The sequence below is a fragment of the Hermetia illucens genome, chromosome 5 (genome assembly GCF_905115235.1).
Source record: "Hermetia illucens chromosome 5, iHerIll2.2.curated.20191125, whole genome shotgun sequence".
In the NCBI taxonomy this organism is placed as follows: Eukaryota; Metazoa; Arthropoda; class Insecta; order Diptera; family Stratiomyidae; genus Hermetia; species Hermetia illucens.
Genome location: NC_051853.1, coordinates 89,608,123 through 89,620,260, shown reverse-complemented (window position 1 = coordinate 89,620,260; position 12,138 = coordinate 89,608,123). Strand labels below are relative to the sequence as shown.

General features: G+C 42.4%; 1 protein-coding gene across 1 annotated transcript in view; it reads left to right on the top strand.

Annotated features, from left to right (window-relative positions):
• Positions 1 to 879: 879 nt before the first annotated feature.
• Positions 880 to 12,138, top strand: part of LOC119657566 (5'-3' exonuclease PLD3-like) — a 59,235-nt gene continuing 47,976 nt past the window's right edge. Inside the window, exon 1 of the mRNA XM_038064526.1 lies at positions 880 to 1,980. The gene's annotated coding sequence lies outside the window, so the exon portion shown is untranslated. The remainder of the gene's footprint in view (positions 1,981 to 12,138) is intronic.

Genomic DNA, 12,138 nt, shown 5'->3' with positions numbered 1-12,138 from the left:
TTTTGTTAGTAATTAAGCGAGAAATTTCTTCATATCCTAAGGGTGACTTTTCAGATATTTTTTTTTTTTTAAATTCGTTTTCACATTTGTAAGAATTCTAGCTCGATACATTATTAAACCGATCATTACGAAACGTGGGGGTATGAATTTCTATAAAATTGATTTCCTTCTCCAACGGAATGATGTCGCGTAACTTTTTTATTCTTACCACATATTAAAAAAAAAGAATCTCAAAGGTTGCTTAGAATATGGCTACTATTATGTGCAATTTAATTCCAATTATTTTCCCTACCAGAAAAAAATCCAAAAGCATAAGGGAAAATAAGCCTCCTAATGTGGTTTCTCCCTTAAGTGGGTCATCTCGTTTTTTTGGCTTTTGTTAGAAATTTTTTGGGAAGAATTGGACAAAGGTACAAATAGTAATTTTTCACCATAGATTTATTAATATCTTGCGTATAGTAGTAGTAGTAATTGTTTCAGTCTGATCGCATAATTCGTTATTGAAATACAGAGCGATTAATACACCCATCTCCAAAGAGAGGTGTTTTTCGGTTGCCACACTAGAGGGCGCTGTGATCATTTTAAAGAAAAAAGTAAACGGAATTTTAACATATAGACTTAACTACAGCCCGCAAACTAGGATTATTAAAAAATATTAAAAGCTAAATTTTTGGTGCCTTGTTAAACTTTTTTTTGCGAATTTTGGTGTTTTTTCACCGCTTTTTCAATGAATAAAATAAAAATTACTGGATGAATCGCAATAAGTTTGCGGACCGTAGAAATTCGTTCTGAATAAGTAGTGAAAATTTCAAAGAATTTCGTTGGATAGATTTTGGGCTATGGTGGCAGCCGATTTTCAACATGCAGTTTCGAGAAAAACGCATTTAAAAAGTAGAATGTAATTTTTAGTCATAAAATCTTAACTGACCATTAATCTGCTATACCTAGTCCATAAACCTGAGGTTTCTTCGAGAAACACATGTACAGTCTTGGCTTCAATTCTTTGCCTTTTAGCAAAGTTATTCGAACGTCATTGGGATTGATAAATATGTGCTTTATTACGGCGACCGACATAAATCTCGCATGTGACGGATGACGTGTTTAACACTATAATTTCCGAACGACTCCGAATATCAAAAAATCACTTTCCCCATATATTCTAGACTATATCTAGATACAATTGATGTAAAAAAAAATCGATTCCGTGAAACCGACACACCGGATGACCCCCTTAAGTGGAACAATACCTGTAAAGAGGCAAAAATAAACCAGTTTTAAATATTCTTGAAAACACCTTTGTTTTCTATTTGCTACATTCTGCATCTGACTGTTGTGGACAGAAGATGTTTTTTTCAGGTTCAGAGAAAGTGCAGGTGTGTCTACAAAGGGATTCTCACCACAGCTATCAACTGCTAGCTTTAGGAGCAGAGGTTTGTATTGTCGCCGCGGCGTTATGGCTCATTAACAAAGTTTTAGGCACTCTCTGTAGACCACTTTCAAAATTAAGTTTCCTTTTCCTTGAAAGATCAAGAAAACTATTTTTAAAAATAGATTTTAGAAATTGCAAGTAATGAGTACGAAGAAAAGCGGCCCTAAGTGCCGCAAAACCTCTAACGATGCTCAGCGTATTAACGACGTTTGCGAGGATGACTTGGGGCGTACCCAAATCGAACTGCTGGCAAAGACGAACAGCGAACTTAGGGACACTGTGAAATCCCCGCAGTCTATACTGGCGACAGTTTTTCCAGCTATCAACGTGGGATAACATGCTGCCCTGACCAAGCCAGCAGAAGTACCAGCTCACTATCTTCGAGAGAGCGAGCCACGTCAAGCAGCGACTTTGTCAGTCCGTCCAACACAGCAAATGAGCTAAAGCAGGGAGCCGAAGCAGAAAAGATGTGCCTTGCGGTCGTCAACGAGGAGTAACAAGAAGACCCCATCAACTTCGTCTGCCGGCGTAAGAAGCCCCAAAAGCAGCAGGTAATTTCTAAAAGTGTAAATGCTCCCCAAGTATTAAGTGTCAGTTCCTCCTCTGCTAGTGCCTTAAAGCCCAAGAAGAAGAAAATTCCTCCAATCACCGCATATAATATTAATGTCCCGAAGCTACGGAAACCACTAAAGGGCAAAGCCCTAAAATCAACCCTAAAAACACGAGGGGTGATACAACCCTCATTTTTGCGGAGTCCACAGGGGACCATACCAAAATTTTTCCGCTCATTAAAGAGCAAGGGCTTATTGATACTACAAGAACCCCTCCATCCCTTAGAACTCAGTTCATAATTATCCGCGGTCTCCACAGGGAAACTGACCCTGAAGAAATTATGGCCGAACTCAAATTGCAAATTTTGTGACCACAGCGACAATCCTTCGCTCCCTATCAAATCTCAATCCGGTCTTTTTATAGCCAACTTTAAGCCCCCCTCCAAGAGCTAAGTGAATTTTTCAAAGGTCAAAGGAAAAGGTCAAACCAATGGAGAAAGTGCAGTGTCACAACTGCCAAAACTTCCGGAATATTGTCCAAAATTGCTCGATAGTGCACATATGCTGTTCAGTTAATAAAGACATGGAGGCAGATGCGAAGTTGCCATAACCCGGAGAGCAAGTGATCTTACATGCCCAACGTTCCACCGCCCAAATGTTAATCGACACTCTGAAGATAGACTTCTACTGCATTTCGGAGACTCACCTTAAAGGCAAGCATAATGTAAACTTCAAATTATTCAGAACGATATCAATTTAGGCACTGCCCTCCTAGTCCGAAAGGACTATTTTTTTGAGGAAGTTGCCATCGAGAACCTGCAAACTTCTTCCGTTGGTACGGTTACATCAAATCTTCTTCTTTTTCTTCAGCTTCACAAGCGGGGTCGGCTGGTCGTGATCGGTTTCGCAAGTTTTGGGCAATCTCCAGTTAAAATCATAATACCTTCTCCTCGGGGGCGATTTCAGCTCGAGGCATACCTCCTGAAGCGACTAGGCGTGTGTGTGTCACTCAGGCCATGTTGGCCTATTCTACTCGCCACCCCCGTCTAACGGAATTTTCCAGATTCGTTAACGTATCGCAGGATTTCCGTTAGTGAATGTAATGCTACCCGTCGCAATTGGAGAACATTGGCACCAAAGATCGATGTTTGATGCGTCCATAGGCGGGGCATTCACATAAGAAATGCTCCGTGAATTCCGCCTCCTCATTACAGGAGGGACACGTATCATCTTGAGTAATTCCTATTATGAACATATGCCCAGCTAGTGAATTATGGCCTGTCACAATGCCCACAGTACACCTGCAAGTCCTCTTGCTTTTCGACAGGATAAACTTTGCGGTAAGCATGTTCGGTTCTGGCAGGAAAAGTTTGGTGTGTCGAGCAGCATTTAGGCTCTGCCATCTGTCATTGTAAGAAGCTTCTTCTTTTTTTTCTTTTTCTTTCTTCTTTTTGAAAACAGACTTAGCCAATGCTATTGATACTTCAATTACTGATTCCGGTCCCGGCATAGGTTCACCCCTCTTTCGCTAAAGCATCCAAAATTTTATTTCCCTCTACGCCACAGTGACCAGGTACCCAGAGTAGTTCCACCGTATTGAATCTAGAGATAGAGTTCAAACGGTTTCTGCATCCGTGAACGATTTTCGAGGTGATCAAAGGAGTATTCAACGCCCTCAATGCAGCCTGGCTATCACTGCAGATTGCGATGCGCCTGCCCTTCAACCGCTCGTCAATCAACCAATTTGCCGCCTTTAGGATCGCATAAACTTCGGCTTGAAAAACCGTTTCATATTGTCCCAAATGGGAAGGCTCCAGACCCCTCTTCTGTTTTTGAGCCATCCGTGTAGATATCCCGCCATGCATTCCTCTGGGACTTCCCAGTTCTCTCTACGATTCAGGGTAAGTTCATATCTTCTACCAAATAGATGTATGGGGACACGAGAATCGGAAGACGTTGTAAGAACTGGATTCAGTCCCCGGAGTAACTCTTCTAATGCTCTGTGCCCACCACATTCGTTGTTTTCCCATAGATCTAATGAAATTAATCTATGAGCTGCTCTCATTTCAGTGGTTTGAATAAATATTATATATCCAGGGGCTGCAAATTGAGTAGTGCATTCAGAGCTGCGCCGGATGTCGTGCTCATGGCACCAGTGATACCCAAACACACAGATCTTTGCAGTGCGGCTAGTTTACGGGGAAAACCTTTTTGTCTCAACTTAACCCACCACACTACGGATGCATATGCATCGAGTCCCCACGTCGAGGCAAATGTCCGTGTGCACAGACCATAAGTTGTGAGAGCTCGTTTCATCTTCACCTCTATATGTTTGTTCCAAAGAAGTTTTTTTTATCTATGATAGATTGATTCCCAGATATTTTACTTCTTCGGAGAGTTGAAGGGTAGTATCCCTCATTTCAGTGAGGCAAAATTTATCCAGTTTTCTCCTTTTTGTGAATAATACCACTGTGGTTTTATTTGAATTAACTGGAAGACCATGTCTGGGGCACCAACTGTCTATCAAATCAACGGAACGTTGTATATTCCTTCCAAGATCCCGATCAACAGCAAGCTCAACCACGTCATTAACATAAGCTTGAGCATGTATTGGCAAATTTTACAGTTCGCATAGTTGCTTCTGCAGTCAGATAGCGATCAAGACCCACCTCAGCGTATAGCAATCTTTGCATTAGCATAGCATGGATCCACTTAATTAAAGCATTATTAACACCGTGCTCTCTGGCGGCATCACAAAGTTTTTGAAAAGGCGCACAGTGAAAAGCCCCTTCAATGTCCACGAACACTCCCATCGCTTACTCACCATTCAAAGTTGCATCCTCTACCTTTGTGACCAAACAATGAAGAGTCGACTCACAGGATTTTCCACGCTGGTAAACATGTTGGTTTTCATTAAGTGGGTGCGACCTAAGTGCGTCACATTCGTACGCTCCACCAGTCCCTCCAAACCTTTCAGCAAGAATGAAGTCAAGCTAATCTGTCTGAAGTTCTTTGGATTAGAATAGTCATCTTTCCCAGGTTTCGGTATGAAGACTACCTTAACCTTTTGCCAAGAGGAAGGCACGTAACCCAGAGCAAGACATCCCAGAAAAATATTTCTTAGAGGTTGCTCTAAGTGCTCCATACCCTCCATTAGCATTGCCGGATAGATGCCATCCATGCCAGGTGCTTTGAAATGTTATCGGTATGGAAGGTTGCTCCCGAAATATATATATACACTGTAAAATAAAAATTGTAGTTTGGAGTAAGCTACTGGTCTATCAATTGTTGTATCTGTTGTAGGTTAATTTCTTCACATTTACTAATAACATTAAGCTCCGAGTGTGAAGCGTATGAGGTTGACGATTATCAATACAGTGCTTTCCATCAAATCTTCTTTTTCTTCTTCTTTTTCTTCAGCCTTTGTCCCGTTCACAAGCGGGGTCGGCTCGTCGTGATCGGCTTCGCCATTTGGCTCTATCGAATGCCTGATCTGGGTGCAATCTCGTGGCTTTCAAATCCCCATCCATCGTATCAAGCCACCGTTGCTTAGGTCTGCCTTTTGGTCGTTTACCATCGACTTCGATCTTCAGACCAATCTTTGCAAGTGAATTCTCGTTTGCACGAATTGCGTGACCATACCATCGAAGACGCCTCTCTCGCAACTTTTCCACGATCGGTGCAACCCCATAACGATCGCGGATATCCTCATTTCGGATGTGATCTAAACGTGTGACGCCACTAGTCCAAAGTAACATCTTCGTCTCCATTACCGCAAGACGTCGTTCATTGTCTTTTATAGTTGGCCAACACTCAGAACCATAGAGAGCGACAGGACGGACGACATTGCGGTAAATTTTAGATTTAAGATGTTCGTTGATACGTCGATCAAAAAGAACACCAGGTTGCGTTAGTGTGTGAAGCAATTTCATAACGCAGTTCTCTATTGGCGGATAGCCTCGACCCGAGTGACAGTGATTGTGCCTGTTTCATGGGGATCGGTCATCAAAAATTCAGTTTTGTTTAGGTTCAATCTGAGACCGTGTTGCATGAGGCGATCATTCCATTTTTGGACAAGTTGCTCGAGATCATTTTTGCTATTGGATGCTAGGAAAACATCATCTGCATGAAGCAGTGTGTAGGGCGCTGGACGTTGGATATCCCGTGTAACAGTGTCCATAAGAAGAACAAAGAGGATTGGTAAGAGGGCGCTTGCTTGATGAACACCAACAGAGACACGAAGCGGTTTTGATACACCAGCCATACTTCGAACTTTACTTTTCGGATCGTGGTAGAGCAATTGAACCCAGCGCACGAGTTATTCTGGCACGAAGTGTTGTCGTAAAGCATACCAGATGAGTTCGTGTGGTACACGGTCAAACGCTTTCTCTAGATCCAGAAAGGCAATGTAAAGAGGGCGATGCTTCTCACGGTGTTTCTCCATGAGTAACCGCGCAGCGTGTATTGCGTCAGTAGTTCCGCAGTTCTTGACAAATCCGGCTTGATTCACGGTTATTTCAACGATTTCGCGAATACGGTTGTCAAGAATGCGTTCAAAAATCTTCATGGTATGGGAAAGTAACCGGATCGGACGGTAATTTGAACATTCTGCTGGACTACCTTTCTTTTTCCATATTGGAACAGTGGTACTTTCTTGCCAGTCAGATGGTGTTCTTCCTTCCTGAATAACCCGGTTAAAGAATTCACTCAGCCACGGTGTTGGGTCCCAGCTCTTTGCTTTCTAGAGCTCAGATGCGATGTCGTCAGGTCCTGTTGCTTTCCCTGATTTCATTTGTTTTATTGCCTCCTCGACTTCAGTTGCGCTGACTGGTGGAACTGCTCCAAATGTCGACAATGATTGTGGAAGTAGAGGATGAGCAAATTCTTCAGTTGAAATCTGCTCGAAGTATTCTCGCCATCTATCCGTCGCGGCTCGACGATCAGTAAGCAAAGTACCGTTCTTGTCATTAACACAACAGAAGTGTTCGATATCCTGTGTGCGTTCATCACGGCTTTTAGCAAATCGGTACAGATCTCTCTCGCCATCCCGAGTGTCCAGTTTATCGTAAAGATTTTTGAAATGGTTCGCTCTGGTGACAGCGACCGCTTTCTTTGCTTCCCGGTTGGCATTCTTATAAATTTGCCAATTAGAAGGCGTTTTATCGTCGAGAAATTTGTGGTAGAGGCGTTTCTTTTCACGGACCTTCATTTCAACTTCATCATTCCAAAGCCAAGTATCCCGGTTGATGTACCGCTTACCCGGCTTGGTGACCCCGAGGGTTGCAGAGGCCGCTTTGTGGATCGTGTCTTTCATTTGGTTCCATGATTCTTCCACATTCGTAATGGTTGGCAATCGTATGAGTGAGACCGTTTCTTCGTTCTTCTCACCAAATCGCCACCATTTAATGCGCAGCGGGCCAGTGCGTTCCTCACGCCGTTTTATCGGTGGCTTAATTCGCAGGACAGCAATCAACGGCCGATGTTGAGGTGCGATGGTCTCATAGGGAACGACTTTGCAATCAGTGACAGTGGTAAAATGTTGACGTCTTATGAGAATATAGTCGATTTGCGTTTTATTGTTCCCACTATAAAATGTGGGAAGATGAGACAATCGTTTGATGAACCATGCATTCATAAGTACAAGGTCATGGGTGTCCGCAAAATCGATTATACGCTCGCCACCTTCGTTGCGCGCTCCGAACCCCTTTCCCCCATGGCACCTGTTACCGTCTGCCTTTTCACCCACATGACCATTAAGGTCGCCGGCAATGATTATGTAATCGTCAGCAGGCACGTGACAAGTCTTTTCATCGAGAAGTTGCCAGAAGGCATCTTTCTCGGCATCAGGTCGGCCTGTCTGTGCGAATAGTGCGATCAGCTGATATAATGGTGAGCTTCATCAACCGATCATCAAATCGTTCGACTTCTTTAATGGCATCACGGAAACCCTCTGAGATGGCAATGCCAACACCATATTGAGTGTGTGGGTTACCAAAATAGAGAAGTTTGTAGCCATTTTTACCGCGTTCGCGTTCAATGTCGCAGCTTTTGGAACCAGACCATCGGGTTTCTTGCAGAGCGCAGATGTCAATGCACCTTTTCCGAAGGGCTCTTGCGAGTTCCTCGGTCTTTCCAGTTAGGGTACCAACATTTAGCGTGCAGACACGTATTTGTTTTGTTCGTTGTGTGCGGACTAACTTGCTTACGTCCTGACGCCGTCCATGCGTCAAGAACCCTTGCCCATTTCTCGACAGGACCGGGGCCCGTCCTGCCGCGTCGACTGAGGTGGACGCCCTAGCATTTCTCCGAGGCCTGTGACTTAATCCGATCATCATGTTTGTAACGACATTCTATGCATTTTCTTGGTCGACCTGTCGCGGGGCCTGTCACCAAGAGAGATCAGGTAGGATTTAGCATAGTAGAATAACTCCAACTATACTCTATTTATCTCTTTCCCTGATCTCAGCATTTTATTTTTGTTTTACTGAGGATAGTACAGAGTACGTTGCCTCAAACCCTCCTCCTTTACCTGGGCTTGGGACCAGCATACTATGTTAATAGCATGGCGGAGTTTGCTTTCTAGAAAATAGAGGGCAATGGAATTTTGAACTATGTGCACACGGAATTGCCATACACTCGTGGCTTCTCATATAGAGAAACACAAAACATTTTATATTTGAAGTGTATAGCTTCCGGTTTCCCGACTTGTTTGATAATTAAGTCCACATGTTGGTCCCACAAGTAGTCCGGGGAGAATGTCCACCCTCGTTAGCCCGGCTGAGGCTCTTATTTGAAACTGAAGGTGTCCAAGGTATTCAGAGTTTGCATGCCAAAAACCAAGCTCACGAATGGCCCGCAGCCTTCTGCGTATGCTGTTCCACTTTGGCCTGGGGTCCTATTATACTGTACTGTACTGTCCTGTAATACTGTATTGATATAATTCCATTGCAGGAATACGATGGACTTGGATGAGCAACGCTTTATTCAATACTATCTACAATCTGCATAATGTTATTCGTTGTTGATTATTAATTACCTATAATTTCGCTGAGTCCTCTGTTTATCATAGTACACTTACCTGAAAGCAGGCTGCGCAAACTGTGCAACGACCCTGGTAAAAAAGCTATGCAGCAGGTAATAGTAAAAAAAAATAAAAAGATGTGGAAATATGGGTAGGATCAGTAAATTAATTATAACGTAATTAGTAGAGCTAAAAAGCTTCGATATAAATAGGGGTAGTTTAAGATAGGTTAACTAATTAGGTAATAGCACTGAGGAAGGAGGCACGTGGTCTCCGAAACAATTGTATGCGGGGGAAAAAAAAATATTTACAGGATAGGGAAAAACACCTAGTTCTTTTCTCAACTTATATACCAACTGTAAGAAAAAAACATGGACATTAATTTCAACTTATATATTAATAATATAAAGAATTTTAAAAATTAAATTAAATCAAATCAAATTTTATTAATAATATAAAAACAACTTTACTTAATTTATACAATATAATTTAAAACTTAATTTAAAAAGCTACATTTGATTTGTTATTTCAATTTGCTTTTTCTGAAAAGTTTTATCCAAAAATTCACATTGGTGAGTTGCTTGACGGGAATGGGCGGCGAGCCGCTGATAGGTGACGGGCTAGACCGCTCTCCGCAAGGCATAGAGGCATTCAAATCGGCGGTGGTGTCCGTCACAAGGAGGATCCAGATCTTAAAAGAGTCAAAGTAAGGATAGCCAACTTTAAAAGAAGAAATGGCGAGCTCGCGAAGATCTAAAAAGTCAAATGTCAATATTGATAGAGAAAAACGGGAAGGTTACGGAGCCGCTAACGGCTGAGGGGGCGGGCCCGTCGTCTCCAAAGGTAACCAGGAAAAAAAACGAAGTTTCTTCGAAGCCATGGAGGAGTGGGCTGCCTTGAGGGCGAGCGTATGGAAGACAGAGCAGACAGTAGAAGAGGCAGTGACAACTTTTTTCTCACCAAATACAACCATATTGCCGGTCTTAGTTTTGACATTTATTAGAAAGGCAGGAGTGATGATTTCTTTAACGGACCCATTCGCAGAAACTACCGAACTGAAAAATCTGAAAATCATGAAGCTACCTCTATACGGTGTCCAGGCCTCAAAATACTCTCCGTGTCGATATCTGCTCAAATTAAGTTAATGATAGTATATTACTATAGTTTTGGGGAAATTGAGTAAAATCCCGCCCCCCCCCTTAAGTTTATCCTAGGGTTATAAAAGTAGTTGCAATAGTATAGACTATAGTATGAACCATGTTATTTTCAACTTGGATCTAAATGGTGCCATTAGTAACAAAGTTACAGCAGCTCAAATTTGACTTCACCGTGTGAATTTACTGCAGCTAAATATCAATATCACACTAAAGTGAGTAGTCTGACATGCTAAATACATATACATAACGGGCTACGTACAAATAAGGTAGTCCTGCACTCAAATATACTCACAGAAGAAACAAACAAAACCAAGCTTCTGGTTTTCCGATTTGTTTATTTTTTTTAGTTATTTGTATATCAGCATCAATTAGTCGAGGCAGATACACATGTATATATACGTATATCATAATGGAGTTGCCAGTAGTGCCCAATTCAAATAGACATACAGATGCTCACAAAGGTGAAGTCACAAGTGGTAATTTATTGTTTTGGATCATACTACATTAAAACTTTGCGGTAAATAAAATAGTTTTTTAGTTTTTCAAAAAGCAATATATTTTCTCTTAATAACATAATAAAACAAGTGTCTGGCGTCCTGGCCTACGCCATCGCTTCATCTTAGGCAGGGTCTGCCTCGTCTTCTTTTTCTACCATAGGTATTGCCCTTATAGACTTTCCGGGTGGGATCATCCTCATCCATACGGATTAAGTGACCCGCCCACCGTAACCTATTCAGCCGGATTTTAGCTACAACCGGACGATCATGGCATCGCTATAGATTTCGTCATTGTGTAGGCTACGGAATCGTCCATCCTCATGTAGGGGGCCAAAAATTCTTCTGAGGATTCTTCTCTCGAACGCGGCCAAGAGTTCGCAATTTTTCTTGCTAACAACCCCCATTTCCGAGAAATACATGAGGACTGGCAAGATCATAGTCTTGTACAGTAAGAGCTTTGACCCTATGGTGAGACGTTTCGAGCAGAACAGTTTTTGTAAGCTGAAATCAGCTCTGTTGGCTGACAACAACCGTGCGCCGATTTCATCATCGTAGCTGTTATCGGTTGTGATTTTCGACCCTAGATAGGAGGAATTGTCAACGGTCTCAAAGTTGTATTCTGCTATTCTTATTCTTCCTGTTTGACCAGTGCGGTTTGATGTTGTTGGTTGGTTCGTCTTCGGTGTTGACGTTACCACCATTGATGTGCAGCCCAAGACCTCGCGCCACCTGCTCGATCTGGATGAAGGAAGTTTGTACGTCTCGGGTGATTCTTCCCATGATGTCGATATCGTCAGCATAGGCCAGTAGTTGGGTGGACTTATAGAGGATCGTACATCTCGCATTTACATCAGCATCACGGATCACTTTCTCGAGGGCCAGGTTAAAGAGGACGCATGATACTGCATCCCCTTGTCGTAGACCGTTGTTAATGTCGAATGGTCTTGAGAGTGATCCTGCTGCTTTTATCTGGCCTCGCATATTGGTCAGGGTCAGCCTAGTTAGTCTTATTAATTTCGTCGGGGTACCGAATTTTCTTATGGCCGTGTACAGTTTTACCCTGGCTATACTATCATAGGCGGCTTTAAAGTCGATGAACAGATGGTGGAATTGTTGTCCATATTCCAACAATTTTTCCATCGCTTGTCGCAGAAAGAAAATCTGATCTGTTGCTGATTTGCCTGCAGTGAAGCGTCTTTGGTATGGGCCAATGATGTTGTGGGCGTATAGAAGCTATCCCACCTAGCAAGATAGCGGAAAATATCTTATAGATGGTACTCAGCAACGTGAAATCTCTTATTCATGCACGAATATAAATTGATCGTACGCATATTTCCGATTTACTACCCCAAAGCTTCTTTTACATATACATATAAATACATACATATATCTGTCTCGTGTAATTGATATTGATATATAAATGATTAAGAAACTAGAACGAAATGTTTTCCTGCGACCTGCCATTCCCGTGAGCTCACTTTGT